We start from the raw sequence: 18,923 nt of genomic DNA on the forward strand, positions 1-18,923 counted from the left end.
GCCTCATAATGGGCAATAATATGCTGATTCATACACCATTTACTCAGAAGAGAAGAAGTAAAAACCTGAAAAGAAAGAATAAATGTTAATCTGACTGTTGTCTTCGACTGTTGTGTGTTTGATACCACCCTTTGAATATTAATATTATTGTTTGTGTTGGGGAACACATGCAACAATGCGGTAGCAAATATCCCAATATCTGTGTAGTCCAATATCTGGGCTACACGCGCATTTCCACAGAGACTCCCAAGTTGACCCAAACAGACGGGTACAGATAACTAAACATTTCTTACTCAAGCTTCGCAGTTAAACGGACAGTGGAGTCGACTGGGTATGTACTATGCCTTAGTCAGAGGACCAGCTAGGAGGACTATAGTAACTCTAGAGGAGCTGCAATAATCCACAGCTCTGGTGGGAGGCCGACTATTAAAATGCACTTGACAAATCTGGCCTTAATGGAATGGCCCCCCATGTAGGGGACGAAGCAAAGATGAAAGACGGTGTTCAAAATATGTCAGATATGTTCAAAACAAACATTTTTTGGCCTTCATGCAGAACGCTGCGTGTTGCAGAACATTAAAGCTGCACATCACCTGAAAAAACCATCCACAAGGTGAAACATGGTTGAGGCAGGATCATCCTGTAGGGATTGGAAGCCGGTCCGAGGTGATGGGATGATATATGGAGCTGAATACAGGGCAGTCCTGGAAGAACACTTGTTAGAATCTGAAAAACACATCAAACTGGGCCAAAGGTTCATCTTCCAGCAGGACAACAAACCTTAAACATACCCGAGCAACATTGGAATGGTATGGATTGAAGGATATAAATGTGGCCCAGCCAAAGTCCAGAGCTAGATCCAGTTGAAAATCTGTTGTAAATGTATGTTCACACACATTTTCCATCTTATCTTACAGAGTTGGAGCTATGTTTAAAAGAAAAAGTCTGCTTTTAGATGTGCAAAGCGTGTAGAGATACCCCTAAAATACTTGCTGCTCTAATTGCAGCAAAATGTGGCTGAAAAAACTATACACTCGGGGGGTGAGATTTATGGTTGTTACTTAACAGTATATGAAAACGTTCAAAGGGTATGAAAACATATATATTATATGTATATATATATTTGTATATACATGACAGGTGCAAAACAGCAAGGTGCAAGCCATGTGTTCCTTAAGTATTTCCTGGATAGCTTGGAAAGGGGATGCAGTGTAAGAGTTGAGCAGAAAAGAAAGAAAGATTGAGTTTAACTTTATAAACTGTTGGACATGAGATGTTTTATTTCTGAAGAGGAGGAAAACCACGTAATTCAAATTAAGTGGAGGGAGATGAAAAAATTGAGTGGGAGACAGATGGGAATAAGAAGTTAGAGTTGTAAAGAGCCAGAGATAAGATTTGCTGTGCATCTGCTGTGGAAGAAACTGGAAGAAAAACAAGAAAAAGTGAAGGGGAAAACAAATGGAGAAGTTCCATGAGCACAATTAGCATAGGAGGCTATGGAAGGAGCAGAGGAAGAGGGCACAAAGGTTAAGATGAGTGGCCATCCCAATAAGCAGAGATTTTTGAGACAGGCGTCTTCCTTAATGTGGTTTAACCCCGATGCATTCACATTACCATCGTAATCTTATTAATACATTTTGTGTGTGTGCGTTAGTGCAGCTAACAGCTAAGCACTTGGCCCCATTAGTAAAACCTAATTGACTTACAGCCTTCAGACCACAAAGGTAACATCTGCGTTTGTCATGTAAGCAAACGCCACGCTCCCTCATAGACACAAACACATTTTAAATGACATTTGGTTCTAAGTGAATCCCCCAGCTAAAGCCTGACCTTGATAAGCGGCAGGGGATGCAATATGGACTATATCTAGTCTCCTTGAAATTAAATAGTCCAGGACATGTGTAGATTTCAACGACAAAGAAAAACACTAAATTTTTTTGTATAAATTTGCAAAAACTGCCTGCTTAGCTCTTTTCCCTTTGCAGCTTTTTCCAAATGAGAACCAATGCTGCAGACTTGACTCCATGACAGCCTCACATTTTGTTGTGTATGGTTAACGTCATTGCATGTTTAAGGTCAAAGCCTTAGGAGCCCATCAGAATCATATTAAATATTAAGCTTTTTATCATTAGTACAGCTAGGGCTAATTCATATAAAGGATCTATCAAGATTTATTCAATGTAAGACTTAAAAGACACCACCGTCATAATCCATCTACATTTCCATACCAATCTTTATCTGTTTGCGTCTGAGGAGTTTAGTTTTCCCTAATGCTCTTAAACGCATAAATTACGACTCTTCCCCTCACATTTGAAAACAGGTTCAGGTGCAGCCAATTAAGGAGAGAGGCAGCATTATGGCGACGTCGGAACAATTTAAACAACCCAACAATAAATACCAGTGTTCAGAGAAGATACATTAATAGATTTTATTTGCGACGGAAATAAAAAAAAAAAAGTTCTGGATCCAAGAGTGAAAATAAGGAAGAGACTTAAAACAACTGGGACTTTTTTCCGCTGACGTCACAGCTCGTCGTTCATGATGGCTCTTAAGGATTCAGGATGACAAGAAGAAAAATATATTTTTTATTAATTAAACGACTCTGGAACATGCTATTGTGGAGCAGCTAAATGTTGAAGCTCCGGTTTTAAGAAGAAGAAATTATGGAGGAGGAACTCCGCCATCTTTATTTGCTGTCGACGGGTGAGTCATCTGGCCGCTTTTATCCTCATCTCTGCGAAGCTTTCTTTTACGCTATGTCCAACCTGACCCGTAACAGTCCTTATATGGGTCGTATTGCTTTAAATATTGATCGATTAACGGGTTCCCAAGCTAAATTACACTGTATTTAATTTTTAACCTTGTATTAATGAGTGGTTTCCCCGATCAAAGATGGCGCCTGCTCTAATCGCTGCTCTAGAGATTTGGTGCTCAGTTCATATGTGCGCTGCTTTTTGTATAATTGGTGGTTAATAACTGATCACTTATCAGTCACACACTACATGGTCAGAGTTTTAGTCAGAGGGATTTCGGATTTTACCCAAAAGATCAGTTATTTGTTTTTAAGTCATTTTAACTGGTTAAAAGTTCGTTCTTACTCTTGGTCTAAATGGGAGGACAGCTGTTAGGTTTATTCCTTTTCTCCAGTTGTTGGAAGGAGGGTCTGAGTCATGGTTCTCTACAGCATAATAAGCATCTATACAGTGACCTGAATCAAATGAATGGCTTATTATCAGGCTTTTGCAAAGCTTCCTGACATACTGGGGAGGTAATTCAGCCATTTGAGGTGTGTAGAAGCAGGAATGCTTATAAAATGGGCAGGACAGTATCTCTCAAGGCATGGAGTTGGAGACTCATGGCCTAAGCAGCGTTTACTGCAGTGAAATTATATGTGCCTACTTATTTTTCCACTTGGACGCCCATCAGTGGTCCCCTGGCCAACAAGGTTTTCTTTACAGTCCAAGCCAAATTCACTGTTTAGCAACATGATTTGTTTCAGTCTGGTTTGTGCTTTTAATCCAGATGTAATATTGTGTTGAATAATTGCACACCATGTGACCCAGTCTGGCTCAAAGAAACCTGTGATAACTTGGACACGCTCCCTTTCTCTGTCTGGTCCCTGCAATCTTCCTCTTGAGGCATCTTCCTCTTCCATCTTCTCACTTCTATCTTCTCACTCCACAGCTGATCACCCTGTTTCTTTCACTGTAGACCTTCGTGAGGGAAAAAAACCTCAGCCTTCATCTTCATATCTGCAAGGTTAACAGCAACTTTACTGTGATTTCTTCTAATAACGGCTATAATCTACTTCTAATGTTCAAAAATACTTGCTGTGTGCTGAAATGTGAGAATCTCTTAACTAGGGCTACAACTAATGATTATTTTAATAATTGACTAATCTGTCAATAATTTTTGCGATTAATTTGCATTTATATTTACTGTTATTGTCATTAACATAGCAGCACCCACATCTGCAACACTAAATTAACATTAACAGTATTTAGCGTGTTTAGTTTCTTATTAGGTTCTTTTTTTTTACCACGCTGGCTCTTCCTCTCCCGCTTCAACTCCGACATGCTTTCGTCTCAGATGTTCATGTAGATAGGTCATGCTGCCATGCCATGCCAGACCGTTTTTGCATATCTTGCAGGTCACTCGTCTTTTTACTGCATCTAGGCTGAAGTGCTCCCATACTTTCGATGATTTTGTTCGTGTTGTTTTTTTTCTTCTGTTTTCTCGTTTGCCCCGCTTTTCTTCCGTAACTTTTCCTGCTCCGCCATCTTGCTCAGTGCAAATGCGTTTGTGCCGCGTATAGAGGCCCTGTCCCAATACCCGCACTTCCACCCTTGTGTCCCTGAAATGCGCGTTCCCGTTGATGGGTTCGAGTGCGTAGTGTGTCCCAATTCTCCAGAGTCATCCTTAGCCCCGTCCCCTTCGTGCCCCACATCCGCCCTTCGGCGAAGCCCGCATCGAAGCGGACTTCGCCGAAGTATATTACCCACATTCACTGCTGCAGATGACGTTCTGAGCAAAAGCCAATCACAACCGTCAACGTAACCAGCCATCAAATCAGAATAATAAGAATTGCGTAAACTTTAGACAGCAAGCCGACAAATATATATTTTTTTGCTGGTTTTCCAGGCTCAACATTGTAAGATACCACTGAGTTCAGAGTGAGTCTGGGCAGTCAGTAGGCCATAACACTGAAGTTACCTTTCAAACAAACACTGGCGCGGTGAGAGTCTGATGTATAAACCTCCTTCACTACCTGCACTTTCTTCTCCTCAAAACAATTGCTTGTTGCAGTTTTAAATAGTTTTTTTAGCAGCAAGACTGTGAAAACATCGCTGGTTCCCGCCCTTTTTGATGTTGTAGTTACAGTGCAGAGGTGCAAGTCGATGACGTAACCCCTATTGTCCCAATTCTCCAATTTTGCACACTTGTAACCTGCGCACTTCAACCCTTACATGCACTTGTACAAAGTACACACTTCATAGAGGGGCGTAGGGTGTAGTGTGGGTATTGGGACAGGGCCAGATTCATGTGTGTGGAATGTTATGCAAAACAAGGCCAACTATTAGCTGATGTCTTCTTCTACTGCTCTAACGGTAGATCACAGCGTTTGGTGGCTCATTACTGCCACACATTGGCCACAAATGTAACAGATTGTGTTAAAAAATAGACCGCATACGGTAAAATGTGATTACAAAGGAACTAATCTATGACTAAATTTGTTGACAACTATTTTAATAATCAATCTTAATCGATTAGTTTTTTCATCTCTACTTTTAACCCACACCCAACAGCGGCATGTGCCTCACACATTTAAAGTTGAAGATCATCTCTGTAATAACTTTGATTTATTATGTCAGAGTTGTTATAAAATGGTTCAATAGATATGTTGGGCTTTTATTGTGTTTTGAATGCCTCCTTGAGTGATAATATACCATTTGAGTATAAATGTCAAAGTGTAATGACAATATTTTATGAAATTTGATTGCACAGACCTAATACAAGTACATCTGACTTTATGGTTTATATGTGTGGAGAAAGCACTGGTGATAATGTTACTCAGTCCGATTTGGACCACAATTCTCAAATCACATTGCCCTGCTCTAGATACAGTAAAATAATATCAGGATTCGTACAAGTGCTTGAAATCTTTAAACGCTTGAATTTCAACAAGGTGTTTTCAAGGTTTGAAAAGTGCTTAATTTCTTTATATAGTCATTAAAAGTGCTTGATATTCTAACTGCACAATTTTGCAGTAAAGTGCTCTCTAACAGTTTCATTAAAAACCTCAATTTGATATTTTTTTGTTAAAGACACAAAATAGAGGGTGATCATTTTGCCTTTAATGAAGTCTCAGGAAGCCTAGCTGCCGTTCAGTGTGGGTTTGTTCCTTTTCATAATACCGCTGTGTGAGCAGTAGACATCAAATGATGAAAAGACCAGCTGCTGGAACGGCAGTGTCCTCTGGTATAGCTATGCTACTTTGAGCACTTAACCGTCTCGCTAGTTGGGCATGTCCCCAGTGAGCGGGAGAAAACGGCACGCCAGATGGTTGCCGTTTTAAAACGCTAGATACAAAACATGGTTAAAAGGAGGACGGAATCCTCAAGTAACTTCCTGCAACATATGCAAGAAGGACCTGCAACTTTTTGTGATGGGAGAGGTGGCGCTCTCGAGCGGGAAGCATTAGTAGTGGGAGGGAATCTTAAATTAAGCTAGCTTATAACTTTGCAGGTAAATTGCAAATTGATTGAAGGATGGCTCGAGCTAGGGGTTTATGTCGTCTACTGTACTTCAAAATGTGCAATAACAAAACATTTTTATTGAAAACGCTATAAAAGGTGATGAGCTAATGGTTTATTTACGCAAAAAGTAGTGCGTGCTGAGCCTCTGATGTCTTTCGGCCTCCTACTGTCTATATCAGTGGCGGTTCTAGACCAAATTTACCAGGGGGGCCAGGGTGTGGCCAGTGTGTTTTCATGGGGGCACAGAACACAAAAATTAAACAAAAAAAAACAAGACAATATATTTGATCCTTTTAATATATTAAATGAGACACAGAGCCACTTGCAGCTCTGGAGCTACAGGTTGCAGACCCCTGATCTAGCAGATGAAAACTGTGATCCTATCGCAACACAGCTGAAACCAAAAGTGCAACACCTTAATTTTTAATTCACTGTTAGAGTAAAACTGTAAAGGTAAAAAATTAAATTGGTCCAAGGGACCAATCAGTTTCGGTGTCTGTGGCAGCGCATATGATCATAAGAAATTGATTTGGCATTATGTTCTTCAGGGTCACTGGCCCCTGTTGGTCCCCGTCTAGAAACAGCCAGGTATCCATTTCATATTAATACCATAACTTGTAGAATTTTAATCAGTTGCAAAGTATTTTAGATTGTTAATAGTCTCCCTTCACACAGTGAATGCTGTGCGTGCTGTCGTTATAAAGCTCAACGAAGAAAAGGCACACAGAGCTACAGATTGCTCCAAAGTTTGGTGCTGGAAAAGTTGGAAAATTTACCTTGAAAATGCTTACATTTTACTCTGGGAAAAGTTTACAAAACCTGCAAGATGGACACTGTGAAAAAAGTTTGGTCATTATAGAAATTATTCAACAGGAAACACACTTGGATTACATTAGCCAAGATAACTATTTGTTGCATGAAGGGAAACTCCAACAGCCAGATAGTTGTTTAATTTATGAAGAATGGAAGATAATGTCTTTGTTTATTCTGCAATGTGATTCGGCCTAAATGACCCTTTTTTTTTTAAACACCACACCATTATCCTTTAGAATTTTTTTTTTTGTAAAGACCTAAACCTTGATAACATTGTTGTGTTCTCTAACTTCATAAATCTCACCATTGCGTGACACAAGAACCCATAAACGTGTTTTAATGGAATGCCTCAGAACAAAATCAGTGGGGAACCCTCTTTATTTTAGTGCACACAGAATAAGTCCAATTAGCCAGCAGGCAGGAAGAAAGACAGACGGGGAAGGCAGAAATGAGGAACTGAAACAAAGAGGGAAAAAGTCTGACAGGTGAACAAGACAAACCAGAGGATCCATCATTATTTAGCCATGGATATAGAATATCAAATGGAGGACAGGAGACGCCTCCATATCAGCCCGTCATTATTGAAAATGACTAATATATTCTGAAGAGAGAAAGTCAGAGTGAAAGAGAGATGGATGAGATATGGAATCAGATGGAGACTGACATTCAATCTTTCTGAATAGCAATCCAATAACGTCTCCCGAGTTTCCTTATGGCTAATCAATTGTGCCGCTGCGCAGAAACAAATCACCATATCGCAGAGTCAATAACAGTCAGTCAGGAAAATAACTCGCCTCAACCGTCAGTGTTTATCAAACTCGGTCCAGTCTCAGAGCAAGGATGGGGAGATGAGTGACATCGGCATGCTTGGTATGCACTGCTGTAGCTCCTCACAGTGACCTGGGCTGCTTGTAATTTAGATAGCGACAAGGAGGTGATAGCATGGTGTTATCTATGCATGCCATGACCCCAGGTGAAACCAGGCTTAACTAAAGTTAAGATGGATGATGATCTGTGTTTGGCTGGCCAAACACAACAAACAACTTTATCAGGGAAGGAAGGGGGTGTGGTGCAGGTCGTCTTACACCTTCATGACAAACAATATACAGGTCTGCCATGCTGGACATGTCTTGACGAAACTCACAGTTCATCCCTGACATTATTTACACATTCACGTCTAGTCTGGAGGCAGAAAAATGCATTAAAATGACATATAGGGACCCCCAGGGAGCCTCATTGCATCTCAAAACAAACATGCAAATAGATTTCTAACCAGGGTACATTTCTAAAACATGGAAAGGTTCGTTTTTCTGCCGGTTATGCAACCTGATTCTCACAGGGAATGTCATAATCAAGATAATCAACACTGTATGTTTAATCAAGGCAGGAAAGTCATTGTCCTCACCTTGTTAGTACTCATGATTTAGTACATAGGATGACTGAAAAAAAAATATTGGACAAGAAATCAGTACAAAACCTACCATTTGAAAATTAGGATTAAAGCAAAAGAATAGGGGCGAGGGGATGTCTGTCTTCAGTATGGGAGCTTCAGCGAGGCAGATACCTGAGTGAGCCGCAAGAACGGCATGGATTGTTTATTTAAAAAAATCAAACGCTACCCGAACCGTGCCTTTGGTCCTGCCAAACGGCGATAGATGAGCGAGCCGGGCCAGCGGCCATTTTGCCCTTGCTTAGGTGACAGAAGTCACATGAACCCTTCTTTTAATATTTCAGTTTAATAATTTTGTGTGATATACTAATCACAACTATGCATCTTGAGCTGTTAAAAATCAATTTACAGAATTGTGATCTTTAAAGCACAGTAAATAAACCTGTCAGCACTATAATGCACAGTTTCCACACTGCTTATAGGTTTATGTTGAGGGCGAGTACGTATTTCTATGTATCATAACATTGGCAAATTTTCTCAGCTTTAATTTGAGCCATATTTTATAAAAACTGGATAAGAAATAAGTACGTTTCAGCCGTTTCTGTGACAGATGCATGCTGTTCCCGCATCAGAAGAGCATGATTTTGTTGACATGAGTCAATGCATCGCAATAGCGCCTGCTACACACCTCACAATCTATAGCGGCTAACAGGCGATATTCAATCCAGTAATTATATCACAGGTTGCACTATTACTATGAAATGGGAACTAAAAAAACTAACTGTCATAGAGCATTTGTCTGTTGTTTTGTTTGTATAAATTTATATTTCAGACTGACTAGAAATTAGTATTTTCAATCTTTTTATTCTTTAAAAATAACAGGATTTTTTTCTTTTTACAAAATGAAAAACATTACAAAATTATTCAAAATGTATATACTGAAAATCCTGTGTGGGTTACATTGATAACTGGCGAACATTTTGGGGAAAACCTGGTCTGCTCCGGAGAGACGGCATCCATCCCACTTTGGATGGAGCGGCTCTTCTTTCTAGGAATCTGGCCGAATTTATTAGTTCTCCAAAACTTTGACAACCCAGGGTTCAGACCAGGAAGCAGGGTCGTAGTTTAATACACCTCTCTGCAGCTCCTGTACTGCTACCCACCCATTACCCTATTAAGACATTGTCCCGCCCACGGCCAAAATTGAATAGATTAAAAAATAATCTGAAAGGAAATCAGGAAAATCTCATAAACAATAAACAAAACTCGGACCGAAAACAAAAATAAAACAATTAAATGTGGCCTACTGAACATAAGATCTCTCTCTTCGAAGACATTGCTAGTTAGTGACCTGATTTGTGACAATTAGATTGATTTATTTTGCCTCACAGAAACCTGGCTGCAGCAAGAGGATTATGTTACTATAAATGAGTCAACTCCTACTAATTATTTAAATTTTCACATTCCTCGAAATATTGGTTGAGGAGGAGTAGGAACCATCTTTCAGTCTGATTTATTGATTAGTCCCAGACCAATCAATAGCTACAACTCTTTTCAATATTTAATCCTTAGCTTTCCTCATCCAAATTGCAAAGCACTAAAACCACTTCTGTTTGTTGTTTTGTACCGTCCACCAGGCCCTTACTCTCAATTTTTAGATCAGTTTTCAGACCTTTTGTCTGATTTAGTGTTAAATACAGATAATGTTATTATAGTGGGAGATTTTAACATTCATGTTGACGCTGAAAGTTATAGCCTAAATATAGCGTTTAATGCTATCTTAGACTTAATTGGCTTTGCTCAAAACATTAACAAACCTACCCACCTTTGTCTTCATTCTCTGGACCTTGTGCTGACATATGGCATTGAGTGTAAAGACATAACAATATTTTCTCATAACCCTGTCCTGTCTGACCATTTCTTAGTAACCTTTGAGTTTAATTTAACCGAGTACTCTACACCTGAAAGAAAATTTCATTATAGTAGATCATTATCAGGCGATGCTGTAACAACCTTTAAAGAATCTGTTCCACTTTTAATTTCCTCATCACTGAAAAGCACAGTGGAGGTCAGTAATTCTGTTTCTGCCCCTTCACAAATTGATTCTTTTGTTCATAGTGTTTCTTCATCATTGCGTGATGCATTAGATAATGCAGCCCCCTTGAAAAAGAAGGTAATCACTCATAGGAGGCTAGCTCCTTGGTTTAATTCAGAGATGCATACTTTAAAGCACAATGTTAGAAAATTGGAGAGAAAATGGCACTCTACATACCTAGTGGATTCCTACTTAATCTGGAAAAATGGCCTACTGTTGTATAAAAAGACACTTCGCCAAGCTAGAACAGATTATTTCTCATCATTAATAGAAGAGAACAAGAATAATCCTAGTTTTCTGTTTAGTACAGTTGCTAAACTTACACAGTCATAGCTCTGTTGAGCCGTCCATTCCGTTAGCTCTTAGCAGTCATGACTTTATGGGATTCTTCTTAAATAAAATTGATTTCTATTCAAAAGAAAATCTTAGACATACTCCTGAAGATGATTACTTCATCCTCAGCAAGTGAGACAACATTGGAAGTAACTGCAGAACCTGATTTGTGTTTGGACTGTTTTGATCCTGTGGAGCTTCCTGAGTTATCAGAAATATTAGCTTCATCTAAACCTTCAACTTGTATGTTAGACCCAATCCCAACCAAATTATTTAAGGAAGTGTTCCCTCTGATTACCAGCTCCATTTTAGTTATGATTAATTTATCCTTAGTAAATGGATATGTACCACTGGCTTTTAAGGTAGCTGTAATTAAACCTTTACTTAAGAAACCTTCGTTTGATCGGGATGACTTGAAAAATTACAGACCTATATCCAATCTTCCATTCTTATCTAAAATTCTTGAGAAAATAGTTGCTAATCAAATGTGTGAGCATTTACACAGCAATGACCTGTTTGAAGAGTTTCAGTCAAGCTTCAGAGCTCATCATAGCACTGAAACAGCTCTGCTGAAAGTCACTAATGATATTCTTATGGCCTGAGATAATGGACTTGTGTCTGTACTGGTTCTGTTAGATCTCAGTGCTGCATTTGATACAGTCGACCATAATATTCTCTTAAAAAGGCTGGAATATGCTGTAGGGATCAGGGGAAAAGCGCTAGGCTGGTTTAAATCTTATCTGTCTGACAGATTCCAGTTTGTTCATGTAAATGCTAAATCATCTTTAAACTCCAGGGTTAATTGTGGAGTACCACAGGGTTCAGTACTTGGGCCAATTCTCTTTACTATATACAGGTCCTTCTCAAAATATTAGCATATTGTGATAAAGTTCATTATTTTCCATAATGTCATGATGAAAATTTAACATTCATATATTTTAGATTCATTGCACACTAACTGAAATATTTCAGGTCTTTTATTGTCTTAATACGGATGATTGTGGCATACAGCTCATGAAAACCCAAAATTCCTATCTCACAAAATTAGCATATCATTAAAAGGGTCTCTAAACGAGCTATAAACCTCATCATCTGAATCAACGAGTTAACTCTAAACACCTGCAAAAGATTCCTGAGGCCTTTAAAACTCCCAGCCTGGTTCATCACTCAAAACCCCAATCATGGGTAAGACTGCCGACCTGACTGCTGTCCAGAAGGCCACTATTGACACCCTCAAGCAAGAGGGTAAGACACAGAAAGAAATTTCTGAACGAATAGGCTGTTCCCAGAGTGCTGTATCAAGGCACCTCAGTGGGAAGTCTGTGGGAAGGAAAAAGTGTGGCAGAAAACGCTGCACAACGAGAAGAGGTGACCGGACCCTGAGGAAGATTGTGGAGAAGGGCCGATTCCAGACCTTGGGGGACCTGCGGAAGCAGTGGACTGAGTCTGGAGTAGAAACATCCAGAGCCACCGTGCACAGGCGTGTGCAGGAAATGGGCTACAGGTGCCGCATTCCCCAGGTCAAGCCACTTTTGAACCAGAAACAGCAGCAGAAGTGCCTGACCTGGGCTACAGAGAAGCAGCACTGGACTGTTGCTCAGTGGTCCAAAGTACTTTTTTCGGATGAAAGCAAATTCTGCATGTCATTCGGAAATCAAGGTGCCAGAGTCTGGAGGAAGACTGGGGAGAAGGAAATGCCAAAATGCCAGAAGTCCAGTGTCAAGTACCCACAGTCAGTGATGGTCTGGGGTGCCGTGTCAGCTGCTGGTGTTGGTCCACTGTGTTTTATCAAGGGCAGGGTCAATGCAGCTAGCTATCAGGAGATTTTGGAGCACTTCATGCTTCCATCTGCTGAATAGCTTTATGGAGATGAAGATTTCATTTTTCAGCACGACCTGGCACCTGCTCACAGTGCCAAAACCACTGGTAAAAGGTTTACTGACCATGGTATCACTGTGCTCAATTGGCCTGCCACCTCTCCTGACCCCATAGAGAATCTGTGGGATATTGTGAAGAGAACGTTGAGAGACTCAAGACCCAACACTCTGGATGAGCTAAAGGCCGCTATCGAAGCATCCTGGGCCTCCATAAGACCTCAGTGCCACAGGCTGATTGCCTCCATGCCACGCCGCATTGAAGCAGTCATTTCTGCAAAAGGATTCCCGACCAAGTATTGAGTGCATAACTGTACATGATTATTTGAAGGTTGACGTTTTTTGTATTAAAAACACTTTTCTTTTATTGGTCGGATGAAATATGCTAATTTTGTGAGATAGGAATTTTGGGTTTTCATGAGCTGTATGCCACAATTATCCGTATTAAGACAATAAAAGACCTGAAATATTTCAGTTAGTGTGCAATGAATTTAAAATATATGAATGTTAAATTTTCATCATTACATTATGGAAAATAATGAACTTTATCGCAATATGCTAATATTTTGAGAAGGACCTGTATATATTTACACAGTTCAAGAATGATTTTAAAAGTGAGTTATGTTTACTTTATTATTTATCTTTGCCCGTCCATTAAGGGCAGAACATAGTCAGTTGTACTTGACTCTGGACGTCCACTGGACATGTCTGCACAAGGCTCAATTATTTATGACCATGTATGCGGTGTCACAAATTGCTCGGCGGGAAAAAGTCTCCACATTGAACTATTTGAAAGGTGACACACTGCCACTCTGTGCAGGTGTATTTCCCTTCTTTGTCCCTAGTCTGGTTTAATGGCCTTTTTTGTTTTTACAAAGGTGCATGGCAAATTAGTTCTGCCTCCCTGTCCGATGACACCATGGGAGAAAGTGTGGGAAATGTAGGAATTTGTCACCAGAAATGCAGGAAATTGGTACGCTCGACTATGACACCTTTAACGGTGTGCGTGGAGTCCACTCTGCTCACAGAATGCCCGACTATGTTATGCCCTTTACATTTCAATGAAGAAAAGTTGGCTTTTCAGTTGTGTGATCTCATTAGGCCAGTGTGATTATCTTTTTTCGATTTATCAGCTAAGGCTAGTTATACAGAACTTTAAAGATTTAGAAAAAACGTGTCTGACACTGCGTATATTGCTATGAGATTCAAGGCAGTTTTTGAAAATAAGTTCCAGCACAAAGGAAGACGGAGGAATTTAAAGTCTTGGAACCACCTAGACTGCTCATCACAAGAACAGCAACAATACGACTTGCATCGTTAGATGGTCAGTTGACTTTAATAGAACTAACTTGCCTTTATGGTCAGGTCCCCACCTCAGTCTCTCTTCTTTGCTCAAACAGCATTTCTGTCTGGCATAGATCACTCTGAGACAGATAGATGGAACACTAGGCTTCTTACTGTCCAAAGGCTCCCAACTTGGATTTGGAACCAGGCAACACTCTCCAAATAAGTCAGAGAGATCCTCAACACACATCCACAATGAATAGAGAAAAATTTGAGTTCTGCATAGCTTGACACAAATTAGACGGCTTAAGAGCCTGAGGATCTAGGGAAGGAGTAGTCATTAGAGGAGGATCAACCAATCAGAGGCAAACACAGGGTAATACGAGAACTACATCACAACAATATGTTTCCAAAACATATTGTTTAGAGTCTGAGACATCATAATTGTCAACAGTTTTGCTTTAAAAATAATGCTTTTATGATCGAGGCTCGTTTTGCCATTAGAATTTCTAAAACATGCTACCATTCAAATGTGTATAGGTAATACAAGTCTAACAAGCACTTGATTTATCTTGTCATTTTACAATATTTCCCATCTGTTGGCAGGAATAAGAAGTTGCTTTGACCTTTTGCTATTTGCTGGTTAGTTGGTTTCCTGTTTAACAGTTCGTATTCAAGTAAAGTTTAAAACATTTAACAAATTTTCAATCCAAAAAAAAAAAAAAGTTCAGTCAGAGTGATTTTTCTTTTGGAGTAAAGTGCATGATTAAAACTAATTTCAGCTTCCAAGAAAAATGTTTTGGTTTCCACAAGTGGAAAAAGCTACAAATTAAAATTTAACATTTGCGTAGGTTGATCGCTTCTTGTTCTCCCCCCTCCACACTTTTCCTATTTAATTAAGCCACCCACATTGCTTTCAGTGCCATTTCTCCAATTTATTCTAAATTATAACTCTGAAAAGTAGAAAAATTATTACATCTATAAAATGTGATCCAGTGACATACCAGATGGGAGAAGTAGCAGACCTGGCCTGGTGCCTCTCTGACCTCACTGCCTATACTTCATTAAGGTTTCATATTAATTACACAGGGGGGAAATTGTCAAGAAAACATGCTACTAGTGCTTCTGTCAGACAAGATCCATTTTTTTCTGCATATTAACTGTATTAAGCCGCTAAAGGGAAACTTGTAATTTTAAGGTAGGAACTTGCATTGCTACCTTGGTAATTAAAAGTTTATATCAAGTTGCTTTATTATCAGAGTGGTACAATCTTTGTCTCTTAACAAGACTTTTAACAATTAATTAGATGGCAATATGTATTTGCTCGATATTTTAATGCCTTTTTATTTTGCATCTTTGCTGTTTATACTAAAGCTCACCACCATAACTACAGAGGTTGGACAATGAAGCCGAAACACCTGTCATTTTATTGTGGGAGGTTTCATGGCTAAATTGGACCAGCCTGGTAGCCAGTCTTCATTGATTGTAAGAGCAGAGTGTGAAGGTTCAATTAGCAGGGTAAGAGCACAGTTTTGCTCAAAATATTGAAATGCACACAACATTATGGGTGACATACCAGAGTTCAAAAGAGGACAAATTGTTGGTGCACGTCTTGCTGGCGCATCTGTGACCAAGACAGCAAGTCTTTGTAATGTATCAAGAGCCACGGTATCCAGGGTAATGTCAGCATACCACCAAGAAGGATGAACCACATCCAACAGGATTAACTGTGGACGCAAGAGGAAGCTGTCTGAAAGGGATGTTCGGGTGCTAACCCGGATTGTATCCAAACAACATAAAACCACGGCTGCCCAAATCACAGCAGAATTAAATGTGCACCTCAACTCTCCTGTTTCCAACAGAACTGTCCGTCAGGAGCTCCACAGGGTCAATATACACGGCCGGGCTGCTATAGCCAAAACCTTTAGTCACTCATGCCAATGCCAAACGTCGGTTTCAATGGTGCAAGGAGCGCAAATCTTGGGCTGTGGACAATGTGAAACATGTATTGTTCTCTGATGAGTCCACCTTTACTGTTTTCCCCACATCCGGGAGAGTTACGGTGTGGAGAAGCCCCGGAGAAGCGTACCACCCAGACTGTTGCATGCCCAGAGTGAAGCATGGGGGTGGATCAGTGATGGTTTGGGCTGCCATATCATGGCATGCCCTTGGCCCAATACTTGTGCTAGATGGGCGGGTCACTGCCAAGGACTACCGAACCATTCTTGAGGACCATGTACATCATTGTCATTTTCTGGATAAAACACTTTCCTGGTTCCTTTTTGATGGGACACGCTGCTCACTCTCCTCAGTTACCATTTTAAATGGCAATGAAGCTGAACTGAGATCAGTTGACGTTTCAAAACGGTTTTGCATTTAAACGTTTATCTGGTACTTCAATCCAGACAGTTGACAGTTGAGATCATCATTAGTGCTAAACTTCTAAATATACATATTCAGTCCTGTGGTCTGATGTCTCTCAGTTTATGCTTTGGAGATTATTTCGGGATCTGAACTGTGAACTGGAAGCCTGTCTGTTAATTTGGCTGGGTTTTCGCTGGTTTTGGTGTGTGCACACACCATCTGTACGCGGACAGCGTGTGGGTTTTATGGTGACGAGCCCAGTCGAGAATCAGATGTGGTTCAGCGCCTGCTAAACCCAGCGGCCATCTTTGAGAAAGATAATGTCTTGCATGCTAAGAAAGTTCTTAAAGTCAGTTTGATCTGGAAAAAGAAGAAATGTCACCTAATTAACAGAATATTTCTGCTGCTTACAATGCATGATTGGAGAAGTGGTTAAGAAAATACAGTACTTCTTCGCTGTAAAAACAAGGAATATTAAAAAAGAGCAATATCTCCCTCTTACTTGCTCTTCCTGCCACTTCTGTTTCTTTTTAAATCCAAATGGGGAGGGTGTTTGATGTTAACAGACCATAAATACTGCTTTAAAATCCAGTTAAAGAGGACGGGGAAAAACAGAAATGCTTACTGCAGACAATTACAACCTTGCTTAGCATGATCTCAGATTTCTCATTTTCCTGTTTAAATACCAGATTCCAATGGTAACATCAAAGAACTATAGAACAGTAAGTATATTAGGAGCAAAAACACAAATCTATTATTATTATTATTATATTAGAAATGTGTGCCTTTTGTGAAAGACAGGAATAATCTACTGACCAAATGCTTTGCCTTCTCATCCGCAGCCCGTTTTTGTCAATTAAGAGTAATTTCCTTCTGCAGATCTACCTCCTGGACTTTATCAAGCTGGGTCTAAATTGCCCAAAGCCACCAGCCGACACGTAGAGCTGTCAATAAAGAGAGACCAGTTGTCAGTCAACTGGAAGTAGTCTTTCAAACACAATGAGCAGAGAGCAGCATACTGCAAAAACTATACAACTCTATATTTAGGACTAAAGTCAGTAGGATCCAATGACCTGTAAGAAGTTGGGGCATTCAACAACAAGCTTTTTTATCCCTAAAGGGAACAGCGTTTCAGACGAGCAATACAAAGCAATATGGAGTAGGTGGAACATTTGTTACACTACTGGCTTAATCTTGATTCTCAGAGGTGTACAAAGTATTTAGTAAATAAACTCAAATGATTAAAAAAACACACAAAAACAAAGCCGCGACCTTTTCGTGAGATAAACGTCCTGACCTAGAGAGAACATAAACAATACATCTGTGCTACTGTTAAAAACAAAACAAAAATAAATACCACTCAGATTTGACAGAAAATACCTTCAATAATGTTTCTTAATTGCCATGCAAATGCCCTGCCTGCACTGATAAAAATGTACTCATCTCTTCATGCCAAATACTTAGAGGAGTTGACATTGCAGGTGAATCTGACCTACAGGGGTTGGACAATGAAACTGAAACACCTGATTTTAGACCACAATAATTTATTAGTATGGTGTAGGGCCTCCATTTGCAGCCAATACAGCGTTAATTCGTCTTGGGAATGACATATACAAGTCCTGCACAGTGGTCAGAGGGATTTTAAGCCATTCTTCTTGCAGGATAGTGGCCAGGTCACTACGTGATACTGGTGGAGGAAAACGTTTCCTGACTCGCTCCTCCAAAACACCCCAAAGTGGCTCAATAATATTTAGATCTGGTGACTGTGCAGGCCATGGGAGATGTTCAACTTCACTTTCATGTTCATCAAACCAATCTTTCACCAGTCTTGCTGTGTGTATTGATGCATTGTCATCCTGATACACGGCACCGCCTTCAGGATACAATGTTTGAACCATTGGATGCACATGGTCCTCAAGAATGGTTCGGTAGTCCTTGGCAGTGACGCGCCCATCTAGCACAAGTATTGGGCCAAGGGAATGCCATGATAGGGCAGCCCAAACCATCACTGATCCACCCCCATGCTTCACTCTGGGCATGCAACAGTCTGGGTGGTACGCTTCTCCGGGGCTTCTCCACACCGTAACTCTCCCGGATGTGGGGAAAACATTAAAGGTGGACTCATCAGAGAACAATACATGTTTCATATTGTCCACAGCCCAAGATTTGCGCTCCTTGAACCATTGAAACCGACGTTTGGCATTGGCATGAGTGACCAAAAGTCTGGCTATAGCAGCCCTGCAGTGTATATTAACCCTGTGGAGCTCCCGACGGACAGTTCTGGTGGAAACAGGAGAGTTGAGGTGCACATTTAATTCTGCTGTGATTTGGGCAGCCGTGGTTTTATGTTATTTGGATACAATCCGGGTTAGCACCCGAACATCCCTTTCAGACAGCTTCCTCTTGCGTCCACAGTTAATCCTGTTGGATTTGGTTCGTCCTTCTTGGTGGTATGCTGACATTACCCTGGATACCGTGGCTCTTGATACATCACAAAGACTTGCTGTCTTGGT

The 18,923-nt window shown here is 40.2% G+C and overlaps 1 long non-coding RNA gene across 2 annotated transcripts in view; it reads left to right on the plus strand.

Moving 5' to 3' along the window:
* Positions 1-2,359: 2,359 nt before the first annotated feature.
* Positions 2,360-18,923, plus strand: part of LOC124861753 — a 92,758-nt gene continuing 76,194 nt past the window's right edge. For both annotated transcript variants that reach the window (XR_007036735.1, XR_007036734.1), the window contains exon 1: positions 2,360-2,703. This is a non-coding gene — a long non-coding RNA (uncharacterized LOC124861753). The remainder of the gene's footprint in view (positions 2,704-18,923) is intronic.

This window comes from Girardinichthys multiradiatus, chromosome 24 (genome assembly GCF_021462225.1).
Source record: "Girardinichthys multiradiatus isolate DD_20200921_A chromosome 24, DD_fGirMul_XY1, whole genome shotgun sequence".
Lineage (NCBI taxonomy): Eukaryota > Metazoa > Chordata > Actinopteri > Cyprinodontiformes > Goodeidae > Girardinichthys > Girardinichthys multiradiatus.